This window comes from Euprymna scolopes, chromosome 46 (genome assembly GCF_053919585.1).
Source record: "Euprymna scolopes isolate OS-2025 chromosome 46, ASM5391958v1, whole genome shotgun sequence".
Classification (NCBI taxonomy): domain Eukaryota; kingdom Metazoa; phylum Mollusca; class Cephalopoda; order Sepiida; family Sepiolidae; genus Euprymna; species Euprymna scolopes.
Window position 1 is genome coordinate 140,064,126 of NC_136527.1, and position 20,862 is coordinate 140,084,987.

At 32.4% G+C, this 20,862-nt stretch overlaps 1 long non-coding RNA gene across 4 annotated transcripts in view; it reads left to right on the top strand.

Annotated features, from left to right (window-relative positions):
* LOC145271188 (uncharacterized) overlaps window positions 1-20,862 on the top strand; it is a 34,021-nt gene that overhangs the window by 6,601 nt on the left and 6,558 nt on the right. The window contains exons 2-3 of one of the 4 annotated variants that reach the window (XR_013865738.1): window positions 805-935; window positions 4,593-4,730. The exons of 1 other annotated variant lie outside the window; for it this stretch is intronic. This is a non-coding gene — a long non-coding RNA (uncharacterized LOC145271188). Of the gene's footprint in view, window positions 1-804; window positions 936-4,592; window positions 4,731-11,151; window positions 11,302-20,862 lie in introns of those variants that run through there. 2 more of the 4 variants (XR_013865739.1, XR_013865737.1) reach the window with 2 other exon arrangements.

Here is a 20,862-nt window from a genome sequence, read left to right on the forward strand (position 1 = left end):
TTTTTTCTTCTTTTTCGTCTTTATTTTTCTGTTTTTCTTCCTGTTTTTTCTTCCATTTTTTTTGTTCTTTTTCGTTTTCCTTTTTGTTTTATTTTGTTGTTCTTCTTTTCCACCGTCATTTTATTCCTCTTTTTTGTTTTTGTTTGTTTTTTGTTCTTGTTTGTTCTTCCTTTTCTTCTTCTTTCTTTAAAAGAAAAATATTTTAAGCTGTCGAAGCTACATCAGGTCAAGTAAAGCCGACAAATATGAGTAAAATAAGTTGGAGAAGATTCAGATTTATTTGATGAAAAGAAAATCCAACGAGATATTTTTGTTTATTTTTATGCTATCTCAAGCAGAAATGACAATTCTTCTCTTTCTAAAAAAATTCCGTATAAAAAATTATTTATGCTTCTTAAAAAAAACTATTCTTACCTCAAAGTAAGTTTTGCCTCTTCCTTAATCTTTTCTTACCTTTTATTCTATTCTTTCTCTCTCCTGAACTGTTACGAGACCCTTAAAGGTTTTCCAAAATGTGCACATTTTTGGCAGTCAAAATACAGTCTTTTATACGGTTAAAAAGTGAACTTCAGATTTTATTATTTTTTTTCTTCCTCCCCTTTCAATTTATTTTTCACTTTTTAAATAAAAGTTTAAAATTTTTTCAAGTGATTTTCACGTCCTCTTCTTTCTCCTTGTCTTACTTGTAAATGGTTTTATGCAATTGGGTTTTACAGGTTCTAGTATTTTAATACGTCTAATTTGGCTGTTATTAAGTGAAATTCGGACAAAACAGGGTTATCGACTTATTTTTTTATTTTTCAGTCCTCAATTGTTGCATGTGTTTGCTGTTTGCCGTTTTCATTTTGCTGGAGAATGGGGCCGCTTCGCCGCCGATCTACAAGAACCGAACTGAACGCAACGCTCCAAGGAAGCCATACTCGATTAGAAATAAGGTAAGCATATCAAAATTCGGTGCTTGCACAGTTTAATTAAGATATAAAAATTAAAATATTGAAACAAAGTAGTATTGTATGCATTTGTTATGAACTGAAGATCCCGAAAAACTATTCACTTAATTTAATCGATTATTTTTGGTTACACCTTGGCGACTGCCACCGACCTCTTCTGCAACAAAGTATCACGCTGGTCGGAGTTACCTCCAAGTTTAGCACTATGTTGTGCCACTGTGATATCATCCCCCCACCTCATGTGATGTAGAATGAATATAATACAAATTTAATATTTATTCTTTTTTTTTTCTTCCAAAAAGGGATAACAAAAAAAATATAAACGTTCCAAAGAAATTTTATTTAAAATTTAATAAATCATCTTCCGGCTTTGGTCACTCACGGAGAAATGGACAACAATGCAATTTGCCATAAAATTTTCTCTCTTTCTGTGGCATAATTTTGTCTCTCTGTAAACAGGAGGCGTGGGGAGAAAACCGTTTCTTATGTTGAATATTGTTACTTCTACAAAGCTTTATATTTATATGTAATATTACAATATTCATAACTATTTTTATAATATGTATGTAATATTACAATATTAATAATTATTTTTTATAATTTATATGTAATATTACAATATTAATAATTATTTTTATATATCAATCGACTATTTAGATTTCTATTTTTGTAATTCGTATGTAATATTACAATATTTATAATTATTTTTATAATTCATATTAAATATTACAATATTCATAATTATTTCTATAATTCATGTTATATTACAATATTCATAATTGTTTTTATAATTCATATGTAATAGTACAATATTCATAATTATTTTTATAATTCATATGTCATATTACAATATTCATAATTAATTTTATAATACATATTTAATATTACAATATTATGATTATTTTTATAATCCATATGTAATATTACAATATCTATAATTATTTTTATAATTCATACATAATATTACAATATCCATAGTTATCTTATAATTCATATGTAATATTACAATATCTATAATTAGTTTATAATTAATATGTAATATTACAATATTAATCATTATTTTTTATGTTATATAATATTACAATATTCAAAATTATTTTTTTAATTATATGCGATATTACAATATTTATAATTATTTTTATAATTTATATGTAATATTACAATTTTTATAATTATTTTTATTTCATATGAAATATTACAATATTTATAATTATTTTTATAATTTATATTAAATATTACCATATTCCTAATTATTTTTATAATTTATATGTAATATAACAATATTTATAATTATTTTTAACATCCATAGGTAATATTACAATATTTATAATTACTTTATAATTATATGCAATATTACAACATTTATAATATTTTCAATAATTAATATGTAATATTACAATATTCATAATTATTTTTATAATGCATATATAATAATACTATATCCGTTATTATTTTCATAATTCATAAGTAATATTACATATTTATAATTATTGTTATAATTTATATATAATATTACAATATTTATAATTATTTTATAATTCATATGTAATATTACAATATCCATAGTTATTTTATAATTCATATGTAATATTACAATATTAATCATTATTTTTTTATGTTATATAATATTACAATATTCATAATTTTTTTTATAATTATATGTAATATTACAATATCCATAATTATTTTTATAATTATATATAATATTACAATATTTATAATTATTTTTATAATCATATGCAATATTACAATATTTATAATTATTTTATAATTTATACGTAATATTACAATATTTATAATTATTTTTATTATTCATATGTAATATTACAATGTTTATAATTATTTGTATAATACATATGCAATATTACAATATTCATAATTAGTTGTAAAATTCATACATAATAATACGATATCCATAATTATTTTTATAATTCATATATAATATTACAATATCCGTAATTATTTTTATAATTCATATGCAATATTACAATATCCATAATTATTTTTATGATTCCTATGTAATATTACAATATTCATAATTATTTTTAATTCATATGTAATATTGCAATATTTATGATTATTTTTATAATACATATGTAATATTACAATATCCGTAATTATTTTTCTTATTCATATATAATATTACAATATCCATAATTATTTTTCTAATTCATATATAATATTACAATATTTATAATTATTTGTATAATTCATATGTAATATTACAATATCCATAATTATTTGTATAATTTTTGTGTAATATTACAATATTTATAATTATTTTTATTATTTATATGTAATATTACAATATTTATAATTATTTTTATAATTCATATGTAATATTACACCATTTATAATTTTTTTTATAATTCATATGTAATATTACAATATTCGTAATTATTTTTATAATTTATATGTAATATTACAATATTCATAATTATTTTTATAATTTATATGTAATAATACAATATTTTTTAAAAAAAATATAATTCTTATGTAATATTACAATATCCATAATTATTTTTATATTTCATATATAATACTCAACTAGTAACGTTAGTTTTAGATCAGTAACGTTAGTTTTAGATCAGTAACGTTTGGTCACCCGTTTTATTACCATGTTATTGTACAAGATACTCTCACGCCTAAGAGTACCCTGTACCTTTACAAGACCACCATTCGCCCATGCGTGGAATATTGTTGCCACATCTGGTTCGGTCCATCTACCACTAGTCTCTCCCTCTTATATAAATCCAAAAAGGATTTGTCAATCTAATTGGTTCCATTTTATCAAGCCCCTGTCCCGGACAAACACGCTTAGCAATAAGATCCCACCCAAAATGAAGTTTTAAATTGATTTAATGTGTTTTATTTTATAATTTAAAATTAAAACTTTTAATAATAAAAATAAAATTTTGGTTTTAATTTTGCGAAAAGAAATAATGCAAGATGAAGTTTTTAAAGGAAAGCTCAGGGAAATCCTCATCTAAGACAAGCAATGAATTCACGTCCAATCTCCTCACCGCATAGATCCAAAAGAGGCCGATTTTCGCGCGGGGACCAGTGACATCATCATCAAGGACTTAGCACCACCCTCCCATTCAAATTAAAAGAGAGGTTCGTACGAACCCAAATATATGAAACTAAGTTCAATAAAAGACATTAAATACAGAAAATCAAATATAAAACCAGAATAAAAATATAAATGTATACAGGGGGAGTTTGTTGTGATACTACAATATCCATGAATTTTTTAACAATTTTAATGTGATACTAAAATATCCATGAATTTTTTTTATAATTTTAATGTGATACTACAATATTCATGAATTTTTTAACAATTTTAATGTGATACTACAATATTCATGAATTTTTTAACAATTTTAATGTGATACTACAATATTCATGAATTTTTTAACAATTTTAATGTGATACTATAATATCCATGAATTTTTTAACAATTTTAATGTGATACTACAATATTCATGAATTTTTTTAACAATTTTAATGTGATACTACAATATTCATGAATTTTTTTAACAATTTTAATGTGATACTACAATATTCATGAATTTTTTTATAATTTTAATGTGATACTGCAATATCCACGTGATAATTACAATATTATTGTTCTATTTCCAGTACAAATGGTGCAAATCGACTTCGTGGCTTTGTCCGAAGATACGTTTAATCGAGTCGTGAAGACCGTTGTTATAGAAATAACTGCAAAACGTTTTGAATTTTTTCACAAAATAAAACTTTCTGTTTTGTTTCATCTGTGATTGTTGTGACAATTGAGGTTTTTTTTTCAATTACTTTTCAATTATTATATGGGTCGAAGATATTTGAACTGCTAAACGCCAAATCTGCCGCTTTCATGAGAAAAAGCTTTTTTCCCCCAGAATTTACAGCGTGTTATTGTCGAAAATTTATTCTCTTTCAGATAAATTCGGTGGCAAACTAACGAAGCTGCAGAAACAAAATAAAAGGATGAAATAAAAGAGGAGGAGAGGGGGGGTAAAAAATACGATAGAAACGAAGAAGAGATTTTATTTACAAAAAGTTGCAAAATTTTTCCTTTACAGGCATTAAATACAAAAACAAAGAACGCCAAAGTAACAAAATATGATACAAAAAAAAAAAAAAGAACGCTGGTTCTTATATTGCACATGTTGTATCCACGAACGCATACAATATTAAAAATTCAAATAGGAGTACTTCCTAATAATAACTCAATACAATAATTTTAAGGAACTCACAAATTTCTCAATTTAAAGTCTTTGACAATTACTCTCCTTCAAAATACGTGCAAACCGGAGCCGCGTTTTCGCCTCGTAGCGACCGGATATACTTTGCCGGATTATACATCTTTGAAGGAATGGCTCAGGGAAATCCTCACCTAAGACAGACAATGAATTCGCGTTCAATTATTTTTTAAGTGCACCTAGGATTTTATGAAAGTCATTTTGCAGAAGAGTCCCGTCAAACCACTAAAACACCCTAAAATACAGATATAATATCTATTCGTATTTATTTGCTTCCGCACGAAAGAAAAATGTGACACAAGGTCGTTTTTAACACTAGAATCTACAGAAGTGGTTCAAAAATAAACGTGTGTGTGCGTGTAGACAATACAGACAATCAATTATCAATCTCCAGGTGTATATGTACGTACGTCTATAAACGTGTGTGTGTGTGTGTGTGTGCATATTCTGTGTATGTATAACTACGTGTGGAAGCATATGTTGTAGTGTGCGGCTGTACATACATGTATGTTCACATGGGATGCGTGGGTGTCCAATTCAAATTTTTTATGAAAGACTTGGTTTTGAATAGAGGTCACATAAGTTGCTGACCATTCCAAGTCAAAAATGTTAAAGGGTCATATTTAAATAGATCTTAACCTTATTGGCTATACCCGTGCCCTTCCTGCTGCTAACCCTGCCCACCCTACCCTCATGTTTCCATCATTCACACTGAGGAAGACCGAAGGATCGGTCGAAAATATGTGCTTTTGAAAGAAACATTATTGTTTTTTTCAAAAGACTTTTTGTATACCTACACGTCAACATATAGGAACTAAATACAGAAAAATATGTGAACATTTATATATTTTTTATTGATTTTTATTCATATATATATATATATATATATATATATATATATATATATATATATATATATATATATATAAGGGAGTAGTCACTAACAATGTGTATTTTTTAACATTATTTTATTATTCCGTGTCTTGGTTTTTCATTGAGAATTATGTTTGGATCATTGTAATAATGTTTTTAAGTCATTGAAATCGTTTACGTACGTTTCAGACGGTCTGATGCGTCCTCGTCAGAAATTATTTTCAAATGTGTAAAAATGGCGATTTTCAGTTAGTTTAAAGTTTTTCCCAGGGGTGGAGGCTTGTAAGTGTTTATGCTGAATTTTTATTGCTTTTTTATGGCTTTTTTATTTGGTTTGTCCAGGGAGATTTTGACCTCGCTGTAGTCAGTCGCTATCTCTTTCTGCTAATGTGTTTTTCTTTTCCTTTAGGGTGGGGTAGGGTGTGTGTGTGTTTGTGTGTGTGTGTGTGTGTGTGTGTGTGTGTGTGTGTGTGTGTGTGTGTGTGTGTGTGTGTGTGTGTGTGTTTGCTTTTATTGGTTTGGGAATGTGTATATTTTTATTTGCTTCCTTAGGAAGGCGGCTGTGGTCCGAGGTCGTTACTAATGTGTATGTGTGGGGAGGGGGGACTGCCTCTTCTGAAGTAAGGGTAGGGGTGCTTTCATTCTATTTTGATATTTATTTTTTGGATTCTTGGATTTTAGTATTGTGATTTTTCGTTTTAGTTTAATATTATGTTTGTTTAAAAAGAGGGGTGTATTTAAAATAGGGGATTTTTTAATGTTTCTATTTATTTATTTGTCTCCCCATGTGGGTATGGCCAGACCCAGGATCGGTTCCTAGTGTAGGGAAGATTTTGTTCCCCAGAGGGGGGGGCATTGGAGGGGGTGTAGGTATGGGAGGGGGATGATAGTAGGGAAGATAGTCGTTTCAGTCAGGAGGGGGTTCTCCTCCCCTGACTGAGGAGGGAGCGAGGTGTTGGAACAGATATTATACTATGGTTCTAGGTTCAAGGTACACTCGCATGCACACCCATACACATACACATATATACACCCACACATAAATCAGAACCGACACATTAAAACACACACACGTGCGCACATACAACCACACACAGACATAACACCCCTATCTCTAATACAACACACTGAACAATACCAACCCTACTTAACCTCGAAACCAACAACACTAGGAGACACCTAGAACCATAGTATAGAGTTTAGAAATAATGATTAAAAATAGGTTAGGTATTGAACAATTAAAATTGGGAATTCATTATTTGCCAAAAGTGTGTTTGGATATACATAGGTAAAATCTATGTGAATAAATTTCACGTGGTCTCTGACATTATCAAGGAAGGAGATCCTCAATGTATTTCAAATATATTGACACGCCTCTGACGTCATCAAGAAAGGAGATTTTCAATATATTGAGACAGGGTTTGAAGTTAGACAGTCAGTTTGTAGACGAAAGTCGGACAGCGACTTAGAGTTGACGCCTTCTCAGAGGTGAGAGTGGGGAAAGAGGAGATCATGTAGTCGTAAAGGCTTGAATCCCTGATTATCATCAATCATCCAGCTGGTATAAAGAATCATGTAATATTTGCTAACTGTTGTCTTCGTCTGTCGTCATTTACAAATAACTGAATAATAAATGTGTTAGTTAAAAGAATGGCCAATACGAGTTTAGAAAAAATGATTTAAAAAAAGGTATACAACTGTTGTCTTCGTCTGTCATCATTTCACCTAAACAGAAAAGGGTAATATTTGTAAACTGTTGTCTTTCACCAAAAAAGAAAAGGGTAAATGTGCTTTGTATATCATCTTGTAAACGAACACGAGTGTTGCTTTATGAAAAGAAACATAAAATCATCATGATGTAAATAGTGTAACACAATGGACAGCGCCCATTTTGAGGGAGCTGGGGGCTTCCACAATAATGAACCTTGTGTCTAATTTGTCTGTACTTGTGAGATGCTTGTGATTTTGAAAATGTTCTGCTATGACTCAAGCCAAGCATGACAGTTTCTTTATAATATTGAACAAGGCAAAACGATAAATATTTAGCAGTTTTGCATGGTGCTGAATTCAAATTTAAATATGTTAAGGCTGTGGAGACTTGGGGACTAAATGGGGGGGGGGCAAATGATGGACTTATTCATGTTTTTCCCCTCGTTCACTGTGCACTCACGGGGGACCATGCATGCTTCAAAGGTTTTCCTTGAAACGAAGGTATCTCCTGCCAAGGCGAAAAGGAATGTACATCTGATCACATCAGAGGATCAAGCAACAGAGAGTGAGAGAGAGAGAACAGAATTAGCTTCTGCCTGTGATTGTAGCGGGTGTCGGCTACACTTGCCTCTCTCCGAGTGCAAAATTAAATGATTAATATCTTATTTTCATGGTATGTTTTTCCTGGACAACGCTGGATATCTTAGTTAGTTCATCATGAATGTTAATAAGAATACATTAACACGTGATTTATTATAATTAAATCAATATTAAATTCAAGTTATAATAATTCAAAATGTAATCATTCAAATAAGATCGTGATATTGATTGAAAAATTGTTTCAATTAATCATTTTAACAAAAGACAATTAATTACCAATCAACAACAGCTGCCCGTGATGATAGTTTATTTAAAAATGCAATAGCGACCATCGTGTTCCCCAGTTCGAATCCTGTCGGTTCCACACCATTATTTTTAGGAATGTTTTTATTACGTATCTACGTCGGGGGCAAAGTAAGATATTTTCTAAAGTGTGGAATAATTTTTTTTATGTGTGAAATCAATTTTTTAGTGTATTCAATCAATGTATTAATGTGTTCAATCAATTTTTTAATATGTGGAACAAAAAGTTATGGACTTAACAAGAAAATGAAAGGTTTTACCCCGGGTGAGAGAACATTGTCCCACTATGAGACAAAGTAGGACTTTAACCACTTCTAAGTGAGAACCAAATTATTGTTGTTCTGTATTTGTGATGTCAGCAGATGAAAAATTGTCGTTGTCTTGTTTAAATCAGAACGGAAAATTACCTCCCTTTTGAACTCTCCTGTGTCTTCCGGTCGTTTTCATAAAATTCTGTTTTGTATTTTCTTTAATAAATAATTTTCTACCAAATCGATTTTCATAATTTTTGGATATAATCATCTTAAAAATACGATGAATACGTAGATACCATTGTTTTCATGTGGAGTTCAGTTTTATGATTTCCGAAATTTTGTCCCAATAGTGTAGAAGCGCCTAAATTGTCGTTAAAAAGGATTTAAAAAGGGGGAAAACGTTGATATAAACACGTGAAGCATGCATGGTCCCCCGTGAGTTCATAGTGAACGAAAATGACTAGGTTCAGCATCTACCCCTCCCCCCACACACACACACACATTTACCCTCAAAAGTCCCCAGGGGATGCTAAATTTAGGTGAAAATGAACAAACGGTGCAGTTTTAGGCCTTAACTAAATTTGAGTTCTGCACCATGCAAAAAAGAAATGATTAATTCCATCACCCCCCCCCCATTTAGGCCCAAAAGTCCCCAAGGCCTTAACTTATTTAAATTTTAGTTCAGCACCATACAAAACTGCTAAATAGACATACACAGAAAATTTAGGACAAAAATGGTAAAACAGTTCCAAAAATGGAGTGTTTTTATTAGCCCTAAAGGAGCCTCTGGAGCACACCTCCCTTTTCAACTCTCCTGTGTCTTACTATCGTTTTCATCAAATTCTATTTTGTATTTTCTTTAATAAATAATTTTCTAACTCATCGATTTCCGAAATTTCGTCCCAATAGTGTAGAAGCGCCTAAATTGTCGTTAAAAAGGATTTAAAAGGGGAAAAAGTTGATCTAGAAGTGTAAGCCATTTTGAGTTTCAGAACAGTTGCAGATGGTTCGCTGTTACACACAAGTCCTGGGAGGTGACTTGTTTGTAGTAGACAGTTCCACAGAACAAAATATCTTACCGTGTCGAAACCCGGGAAAGAACATGTGAAATTGCTCCAGAAAAGGTTTAATATTTATGAAGCAATTCTGGTTTCTGATTGGTTGGTAGCGGAACGTGAATTAATTTGATTCGCCAGTTCTTAGCAGCCTCGTTTATAAATAGAATCGTCCGACTGTGTGGGATCATACCCCCATTACAACTCAAAAATATTGCAACAGTTGAGATAAACAAGTGAAGTCCAACATGGGCCCCCATAAGTTCACAGTGAACGAAGCATAAAAAAATGACTAAGTTCAGCATTTGTCCTCACCCACATTTAGCCCTAAAAGTCCCCAAGGGACTAAAATTTTAGTGAAAATGAACAAACGGTGCAGTTTTAGGCCTTAACATATGTAAATTTTAGTTCTGCACCAAAAAACAAATGACTTGGTCCATCATTTGCCCCCATATAGTCCCAAAAGTCCCCAATGCCTTAACATATTTAAATTTGAATTCAGCACCATGCAAAACTGCTAAATAGACATACACAGAAAATTTTGGACAAATATGATAAAATAGTCCCAAAAATGGAGTGTTTTTATTAGCCCTAAAAGAGCCCCTGGGACACATCCAAGAGTTATCGCAAAGTATAGACAAACAAAATTATATAAAAATCAGTTAGTTACAACTTTTGAAAAAGTTTTATAAAAATCCAAGGCATCATTTTTTTTTTCTAATAAGCACAAATGTGTCAATTTTAGCTATTTTAATCCGAAAGCACCCCTGGAAGGGGGGGGCAACCGGAGTTTTCTCCGAAATCCGTTCTGTTACTTTTTTTACTCATATCATGTTTAATGTTTGTGCAAAATTTACAAAAAAAAAATCCAAGGCGTAGTTATTGAAAAAAGTGCGGACAGGCGAACGGACGAACGGACGAACGGACAAGGGTGAATTTACAGGTCCATCCTCCTTTTGTCGGGAAACCAAAAAGAAAAGGATTAAAAATAAATACGTGGAAAGCAGGTTAGTCGTCGAGAGGGAAGAAGAAGAAATAATGGCGACCATTTTGATTGGTTGACAAAATAAAAGTAGGTGGAGCATAAGAAAAGTGGGTGGAGCAAAACAAAGAAAACAAAACGTAATTCCTTTTCCTTTTTTCTCTTTTAAACGCCCCGCCCCTCCCCGAAAATATAAAAGAAAGTTTTATTTTGAACAGAGAAAAGCGTCGTCGTCGAATTGATTTTCCGGACACAAGTCAAGAATTCTGATCAGATCAACCAATTCAATCAAGATGATTAAATTCAGAAGTAAGTCTTTAGTTGTTCAATTTTACAATAGTGGCGCAATGGCGCATACAAAGTGCCTTCAGTAAGTTTCCAAACCTTTCCATGTGTGCACGTTTATTCATAGTATAAGCACAGCCCAAAAGAAAGGGGGTATCTTTTGACGAAATCTTTCTTCAAAAATCTACCAATAAAAAAAAACTATACAAAATTACTGTTTAAAACTCACGGAGTATATGTCAGCCTATGTCACGGAAACATATTGAGCGACTTTCTAACAGTATTTCGTATATTCTTTTTATGTTTAACTCATTTTCCCAACCTTACAGTATTCAACAGGAAGTAGGGCGCTATTTTGAATTTTCCAATAAATCGGTAAACACCGTTTTTCGAGCTGAATAAACATTTTTCATTAAATAAAAACACTAACACATTATCAAGTTAGGTAGAAAGTAACTTATCTTGCCTTTGATAATATTTATTTGTTATATACTTGTTTTTGACAACTTTTTGGAATCTATGTTTATAGTAATACAAACTCCATTTTTTTAAGGGGATGAAAAAATATTAAACAAAAACAACTCACAGTTTTACGAGTAAGAATTCAATATGGCGTTCTTCGAAACGCAACACACGTAGTTTCTCGTTGTCTGGTAAGAAGGCTTGATTATTGTTAGGCTGTCCTCAATGTTCTTTTTTTTCCTTTTGTTTCACGTTTACGTTTTATGCTTGGGTTTTATCGCTGCCACCTTGTTCAATTATTCCGTTGTGTTTATCAGGACATTCCAAGGGACGTACCTCGTACACTTAAATATATAAAACAAGATGTGATAATCCATATCTTGACAATATATACAAATTCTGTATATACATATTATTTTCATAAGTTTTGGCTTCTGTTTCGATTAAAGCTGATGCACCAATATATATGTAAGGTTCTAGCAGAAAATTTACTCTTTCTCTATCTCTAATATATATATATATATATATATATATATATATATATATATATATATATATATACATATATACATACGTATATATATATACATATATATACATAAATATATATACATGCATATATATACATATATATATATACATATATATACATATATATACATATATATACATGCATATATATATAAATACATATATATATGCATGCATATATACATACACATACATGCATATATATACATACATATATACATACATATACATGCATATATATACATACATATATATACACACATATATATACACACATATATACATATACATACATATACATATACATATATACATATTCATATGCATATATATATATATACATATATACATATATATATACATATATACATATATATACATATATACATATATATACATATATATATATATGATGATTGATTGCAACGTCTTGTCAGACGAGAGCCACTCCCTCAGTCACTAAAAGTGCATGTGCCCGAATATGACTTTTTAGCCCTGCCAGCAACTTGCACACCCTCAAGCAGACATGACACTGAAAACGCTCACTGATTTGTATTAGACTAACAGCAGCGGAACCTGTATTATCGTGGGCAACAGAGCCCGATCACATACCTTACAGATCCAGAGATCTCCATGGTTGGGCGGCAAGGTTTGGCATTTCCTACATGCTCTCTTAAGCTTCTCTCGGTTTATTTTGGCTTCTTCATAGTGTTCTGCACCCCTGTATATCAGTGTCCTCCACTGCTTGCGATCATACGCTAGGGACTCCCAACTGTCAACAGGAATATGAAAGCTCACCGGATCCTCCTTGATGTTATCACAAAAACGTTTTTTGGGCTTGTGCTGGGGTCTTTTTCCAAGAAAGAGCTCACCATAGAAAAATTGTTTTGGGAGACGATAGTCTTCAAACCGGATGAGATGACCCGCCCAACGTAACTGGTTCTTAATAACAATGGTAACAATACTGGTTGTTTTGGCCTTTTTTAAGACATATGTATCAGGGACAAAGCTATACCACTTTAAACCCAAGAATGTGTCTAAGGCAGTGCTGATGGAACCTCGCGAGCAATTCTATATGTGACCGGTACAAGGTCCAAGTTTCAGATGCGTAGAGTAGGGATGGTACTACACATGCTTGATATACTGAAATTTTAGTTGTCAGAGTCAGATCACCGTCAGACCAGACTCGATCTTGTAACCTTCCAAAAGCATTAGATGCCTTGCTGATTCTCCGTCTTATTTTCACATCAAGAGTGCCATCATTTGATAAGGCACTCCCAAGGTAGACAAAATTTTTTACGACTTCAAGGCGCTTTCCACAGACGAAGATATAAGATTCTGCATACAGATGATTGGGAGCGGGAGTGTACATGACTTTAGTTTTCTTAATGCTAACTGTCAGTCCGAAGCAGGTACAAGCATTTGTAAAGAGATCCATCACTAGTTGCATATCTACTGGGGAGTGTGCTACCAGGTCAGCATCATCAGCATACAACAGTTCCCTAACAAGTCCATCACTAACAAGTGTTTTGGCTTGGAATCTTCTGAGGTTGAACACCTTTCCAGTCGTTCGGAATCTAATATAAACACCTATATCACAATCGTGGAAACAATACCAGAGCACAGCAGTCAAATAGAGCGAAAACAATGTTGGTGCAGCTATATCACCCTGCTCTACACCATTATCAATGGGGAATTCTTCCGAAAGCTGACCATTGAAGTTGACGCGACCTTTCATACTATGATGAAGTTGCTTGAACTTGTCTGTAAAAGCAGGTGTACAGCCAAATTTTTCCAGCACTTTCCAGAGAGCCTCACGGTTGACTGTGTCAAACGCCTTGGTTAAGTCCACAAACACCTGGCAAAGAGGCATACGCTGTTCAATACATTTTTCCAAGAGCTGTCTAGCAGAAAACACCATATCCACAGTTCCTCGCCCACCGCTAAAACTAGACTGCGATTCCGGAAGGATATTAGGACATACATACTTTTCCAATCGGTTTAGCAAGAGGCATGCAAATACCTTTCCAACCGCACTCAGCAGCGAGATACCTCGATAATTTCCACAATCAGATCTTGTACCCTTTCCTTTGTACAACATAACCAAGATGGCATCTACCCAATCTTGGGCAACCGGGTCACCCTGCCATACTGACAGTATCAAAGAGTGGACCACACAATGTACATTGACACCACCATGTATCGGCAGCTCAACAGGGATGCCATCCAGCCCAGGGGCTTTGTTCGAGTTTATCTGTTTTATGCAGTCAACTGTTTCCACAAGAGTCGGTTCAATATCAAGTTCCGGACAAAAGGAACATTGAGGGATACTTTCTATTGCAGCAACATCAACATTGGATGAGTTATGAAAAAGATCATGAAAGTGTTCATGCCATCGATGCTTAATTTCATCTGAGGTTTTCAGCAAGGTCTTCCCGTCCTTCGCCAGGAGTGGTGTAGTTGAAGAGGATTTTGGACCACAAGCCTGATGAAGCAAAGTGTAGAATGTCTTGACATCTCTATGATCGTAGGCAGTCTGTATCTCCCTGGAGAGGTTAGACTACCATTTGTTTTTTATTTGGCGCACACAACACTGAACCTCACTCCGAACAGAAGAAAAGTGGGCAGCGAGCGCTAGCTCGTTCAGAGGTGAAGAGTTGAGAAATTTCAAATAAACTTTCCGCTTTCTATCAATTTGAGGCTTAATTTGATCGAAATTATCAGCAAACCAATCTCTATGTCTGGGAACCTTCAATCCAAGAACTTCAACACCTTTTTGGTATATTGTATCTCTTACTGTCTCCCAGTCACAATCTGAGAAATCCACTTGGTTGAAAGCAGATTTCAAGGAACTTCGTACGACTGGATCCTTCAATTCGGAAACATCAATACGTTTATGTACTTTGACACCATTGAAACGGCTTTTTTTGCGAACTGTAATTCTCAGTTTAGATCTGGCCATTAAATGATCAGTACCACAGTCAGCACCACGCATTACTCTAACTTTGCAAAAATTTCCAAAGTCACCACGTCTACAAATATGTAATCAAGCAAATGGCCATGTTTAGATTGAGGATGAAACCAGGTCTCCTTGTGTTTCTGGTGGGAAAAAGTGTTGGTGATAACAAGATTTAGTTCACTGCAGAGATGGAGAAGCAGCATACCATTTGAATTGACTCTACCAATGCCATATGGACCCAATGGAGATCAAGTCTCATTGTCTGATCCAACCCGTGCATTGAAGTCACCAAGAACCACCAAACTCTCAGCGCTTGGCAAACCGGTGATAACAGATCTAAGCATATGATAAAAGGAAGTAATATCGTCTTCAGGCGAAGTAAGAGTCGGCGCATAGACAGAAAGAACATTCATATAACGACCAGCAGCAAAAGGCATTCTCAATGTCATTGAACGGTCATTTATGGCTACTGGCTGTTCGATCTTGTCAATTAAGGAGTTCTTAACTGCAAAACCAACACCAGCCTCACGCCGCTCCTTTTCAGCCCTACCAGACTAGAAGATCGTGTAGCCCGACTCGCGCTCAACCAGTTGATCCTCACCTGCGAAACGTGTCTCAGAGTGCAGCAATGTCTATATTGTATCTTTGCAATTCTTTAGTCAAAATTGCAGTCTTCCGTTCTAGCCTTTTACCATTGTCAATAAGTGTTCTCACATTCCAGCAACAGAACTGGAGTGGGTGTCGTTTAGCATAATATCTTCTGTTCCTGTTTATATGGACAGCCATCGCCAATAGGACTTTTCTTTCTTTTCTTTTTTTTTTTTTTTTTTTGACAAATGTCTGAGAAAGTATCTGTACAAAGATGTTATTCCAGAGATTAACTTTGTATGACAGCTAGTTTCTCTCTCGGTTCAAAATGTTGATATCCAGCAACAAGCAGGAGCAAGATAGCCAGCAACAAATAAACGGCAGACCAGCTTAATGCGGGTACTGGTCTTCCGCTTTTTTTTAGATCAGAGATTTGCTTCTCCTTTTTTTCATGTTTATTATCGTGTGTATTCATTGAATTTGTAACATCATTGAGGAAATATATCGGGTTTTTTTGGTTTTTTTAAACGCTTCTCTCAATTTTAAAAATAAAAGATAAAAATAAAAATAGATAAAAATAAAAGAAATAACAAAAGAAACAAACAAACATGTTGCATGCGTGGAATTTCTTTTATCTGAGGTGGAGAGGGCTCCAGAAAGCCATGATGAAGGAAGCCTCTCTAGGAGATACATATATATACATATAAATATATATATATATATATATATATATATATATATATATATATATACATATACATAAGAATTCAATACGGCGTTCTCTGGTAATTTTTATTCTCTTGCTATATATATACACACACACACACACATATATATATATATATATATATATATATATGTATAGCAAGATATATATATATATCTTGCAATAAATATATATATTGCTATATATACATGTATATATACATATATCTTACTATATATATATATATATCTTGCTATATATATATCTTGCTATATATATATATATATCTTGCTATATATATATATCTTGCTATATATATATCTTGCTATATATATATATCTTGCTATATATATATATATCTTGCCATATATATATCTTGCTATATATATATATATCTTGCTATATATATATATCTTGCTATATATATATATCTTGATATATATATATATATCTTGCTATATGTATATATATATCTTGCTATATATAAATATATATATATATCTTGCTATATGTATATATATCTTACTATATATATATATATATTGCTATATATATATATATATATATTGCTATATATATCGATCTTGCTATATATCTTGCTATATATATATATCTTGCTATATATATATTTATATATATATTTTTTTTCTGTATATATATATCGCTATATAAATATATCTTGCTATATATATATATCGCTATATATATATATATATATATATATATATCTTGCTATATATATATATATATAGATCTTGCTATATATATATATCTTGCTATATATATAGTGCTATATATATATCTTGCTATATATATATCTTGCTATAGCATATATATATATATATATATAACTGTAGTTATATATATATATACCTATAGCATATATATATATATATATATATATATAACTGTAGTTATATATATATATACCTATAGCATATATATATATATATATATATATATATATATATATAACTGTGTGGCATCCGTCAGTCGAAACGACTATGGATCAGCGCCGTATTAAGATGTTGCCTGTTTGCATCCTTTTGTGTGACTGTAGAGACCAATTCTTGATTTGCATAGTCTCCCACAGCCTTGACATACGAAGGTTGTTATGCAATTTGCCGCTTCGTCCGGCTGTTCCGCCTGTACACTCGCTCTTCTTCTAGCTCTCTTTGCAGCATTTTCAACATGGAGGGTCCTCTCGCTGATGATAATCCCCTGGCGTATCATTTTCCTCCAGGCAGTTCTGTCAGCTGCAGAGACTTCCCATGTATTCCTGTCCACCGAGAGAGCCTTCATGTCACGCTTGCAGACATCCCTATAGCGAAGATGGGGTCGCCCCCTCTTTCTTGAGCCTGAGGCAAGCTTGCCATAGAGAAGGTTATTAGGGATGCGCACATCATCCATCCTGCGCACATGGCCCAGCCAGCGAAGACGTCGCTCACGCAGTAAGGAGTAAATGGATGGGATGCCCGCTCTCTGCAGAACATCAGTATTACTCACTCTGTCCTGCCATGTGATACCAAGTATCCTACGTATACACCTCATATGGAAGACCTGGAGTTTCCTCTCTTGTGTTGAGTATGTAGTCCAGGATTCACTCCCATACAGTAGAACACTGAGGATGCACGCTCTGTAGACGGTCATCTTGGTGGAGGTGGTAAGGTGCCTGTTTTCCCAGACTCTTTTAGTTAGTTTAGAGAGGGTTGTAGATGCCTTTCCAATCCTTTTGTTTAGCTCCTCGTCCAATGAGAGGGTGTCTGAAGTAGTGGAGCCTAGATATTGAAACTGGCGTACGACCTCTAGTGGTGTGCCTTGGATTGTGATGCTGGGTGGGGAGGGGGTTGCTTGTCCCATGACTTGAGTTTTCTTCTGGCTGATGGTGAGACCGAACAGGCTGCAAGCATTAGCAAACCTAATAATAAAAAAATATATATATATAACTATAGCATATATATATAACTATAGTTATATATATATCTATAGTTATATATATATTTACATATCATTATAGCAAAAATTGTAAACACCTGAAGTGTTCAATAGAAATGTTCAGAGCCAATGTATATATTTTTTCTTACCGTTACCTTTTTATCTGCTTAGTTACATATGTTTCAGTTATCAGATCGTATCGACGATCTAATAATTTCATCAGATATTACAGAAAAGTCTGACGAAGTTACTGGATCGTTGATAAGATTTGGCAACCGCAACATGTGTAACTAAGCAGATAAAGCGGTAATAATGATAATAATAATGATAATAGTATTTATATACTAATATATATATATGATGATGATGATGATGATTGCAACGTCTTGTCAGATGAGTGCCACTCCCTCAGACATTTAAAATCCATGAGCTCAAATGCCTGAGGGAGTATCTATACAAATATGATGTTACAGAGTCTTAGCTTTGTACGACAGCTAAGTCTCTCTCTCGGTTCAAAATGTTGAGATCCAGCAACAAGCAAGAGCAAGATAGCCAGCAACAAATTAAACTGCAGACCAGCTTAATGCGGGTAATGGTCTTCCGCTTTGTTTTTTTTTTTTAATCAGAGATTTGCTTCTCCTAGAAAGGTTGCCTTCACCACGGCTTACGGGAGCCCTCTCCACCCCAATACACATATACACACACACACACACACACACACACACACAAATATACACGGTGCTAGTTGGCCGTTGACCCAGAAAAGAGTTCATTCGCTCTTCGGAAGGTCTTGTTTTTAATCCTTCAGGCAGACTTACCGCCCTCCTCACCAAACAAGTCTGGTGGGGGAAACAGTTAAGTCACTGGTGACCCGACCATGAGGCAGGTAGTACTGAGTTACATGGTACCAGTAGCACATGGCATAGCCTGACATATATATATATATATATATATATATATATATATATACATACACACATATATATATATATACATACACATATATATATATATATATATGAAATTACAAGTTATATATATATATATATATATATATATATATATATATATATATATATATATATATGAAATTACATATTATACTAACATACTTTACGACCGGTCTATGCCGGGAGTCCCTGCTAGCTAAAGTATATACTTTTGCTGTTTTACCAAGCGCTACAATAATATCAGGGCATCTCCATTCATGGTGAACACCCGCAGAATGCCAATATCAATATATCACGTATGAATTTGTTCGCTGTTGAATTTCCACGGGTCCCGCCAGTTAAATATAAAAATGGCAACAGAAAAAAAGTCTCCTTAACAACAACAAAATTGCTCCTGACGACGATCAAGGATCAAAACGCTAGAGGAAAATGGCTGACAAAAAAAACACGGGAACCTAAATGTTACAAAATGCCAAAATAAGTTTTTTTTTCTTTTTCTTTTTTTTTTTTTTTTTTCTTTTGACAATTTTGTTCGTCATTTTTCTTTTTCTTCTTTTTTCTTTGTTTTTTTTATTTTTTTTGTTGTTCATTTTCTTCGTTTTTCTTTTTTCTTCTTTTTTGCTTAGTCTTCTTTTTCCTCTTCTATTTCTTTGCCTTTTTTGTTTTTTCTTCCTTTTTCTTTTTTTGTTCTTTTTGTTCTTTTTTACTCTTTTTTCTCGTTGTTTGTCTTTTTTGTTCCTTTTCGTCTTTTTTCTTGTTTTTCATCCTTTTTTTTCTTCCATTTTTTTTCTTTATTTTTCGTTTTTGTTATTTTTCTTTTTCTTATTTTTTCTTCTATTGTTGTTCTTCGTCTTCTTTTCCTTTTTGTTTTATTTTGTTGTTCTTCTTTTTCTCCGTCATTTTATTCCTCTTTTTTGTTTTTGTTTGTTTTTTGTTCTTTTTTGTTCTTCCTTTTCTTCTTCTTTGTTTAAAAGAAGAATATTTTAAGCTGTCGAAGCTACATCAGGTCAAGTAAAGCCGACAAATATGAGTAAAATAAGTTGGAGAAGATTCAGATTTATTTGATGAAAAAGAAGAAAATCCAACAAGACAATTTTTTTTTATTTTTATGCTATCTCAAACAGAAATGACAATTCTTCTCTTTCTAAAAAAATCTGTATAAAAAATTATTCTTGCTTCTTAAAAAAACTATTCTTACCTCAAAGTAAGTTTTGCCTCTTCCTTAATCTTTTCTTATCTTTAATATTTTTTTTTTTACATAGTACGTCACCACTTATCAAGGCCGATAGGCCACTCAAGGATAAGGGTTAAAGAGTGTAGAGTAGTCAAAAGGACAATATAGTAATCGATAGTAATGGAAGTTCGGTAAATTTGTTAACTTAAGTGGAACGGCTCATCAGAAACTTGTTCACGTTGGACTTGAAGACAACCATATTATAGACAGCTGGAAAGCA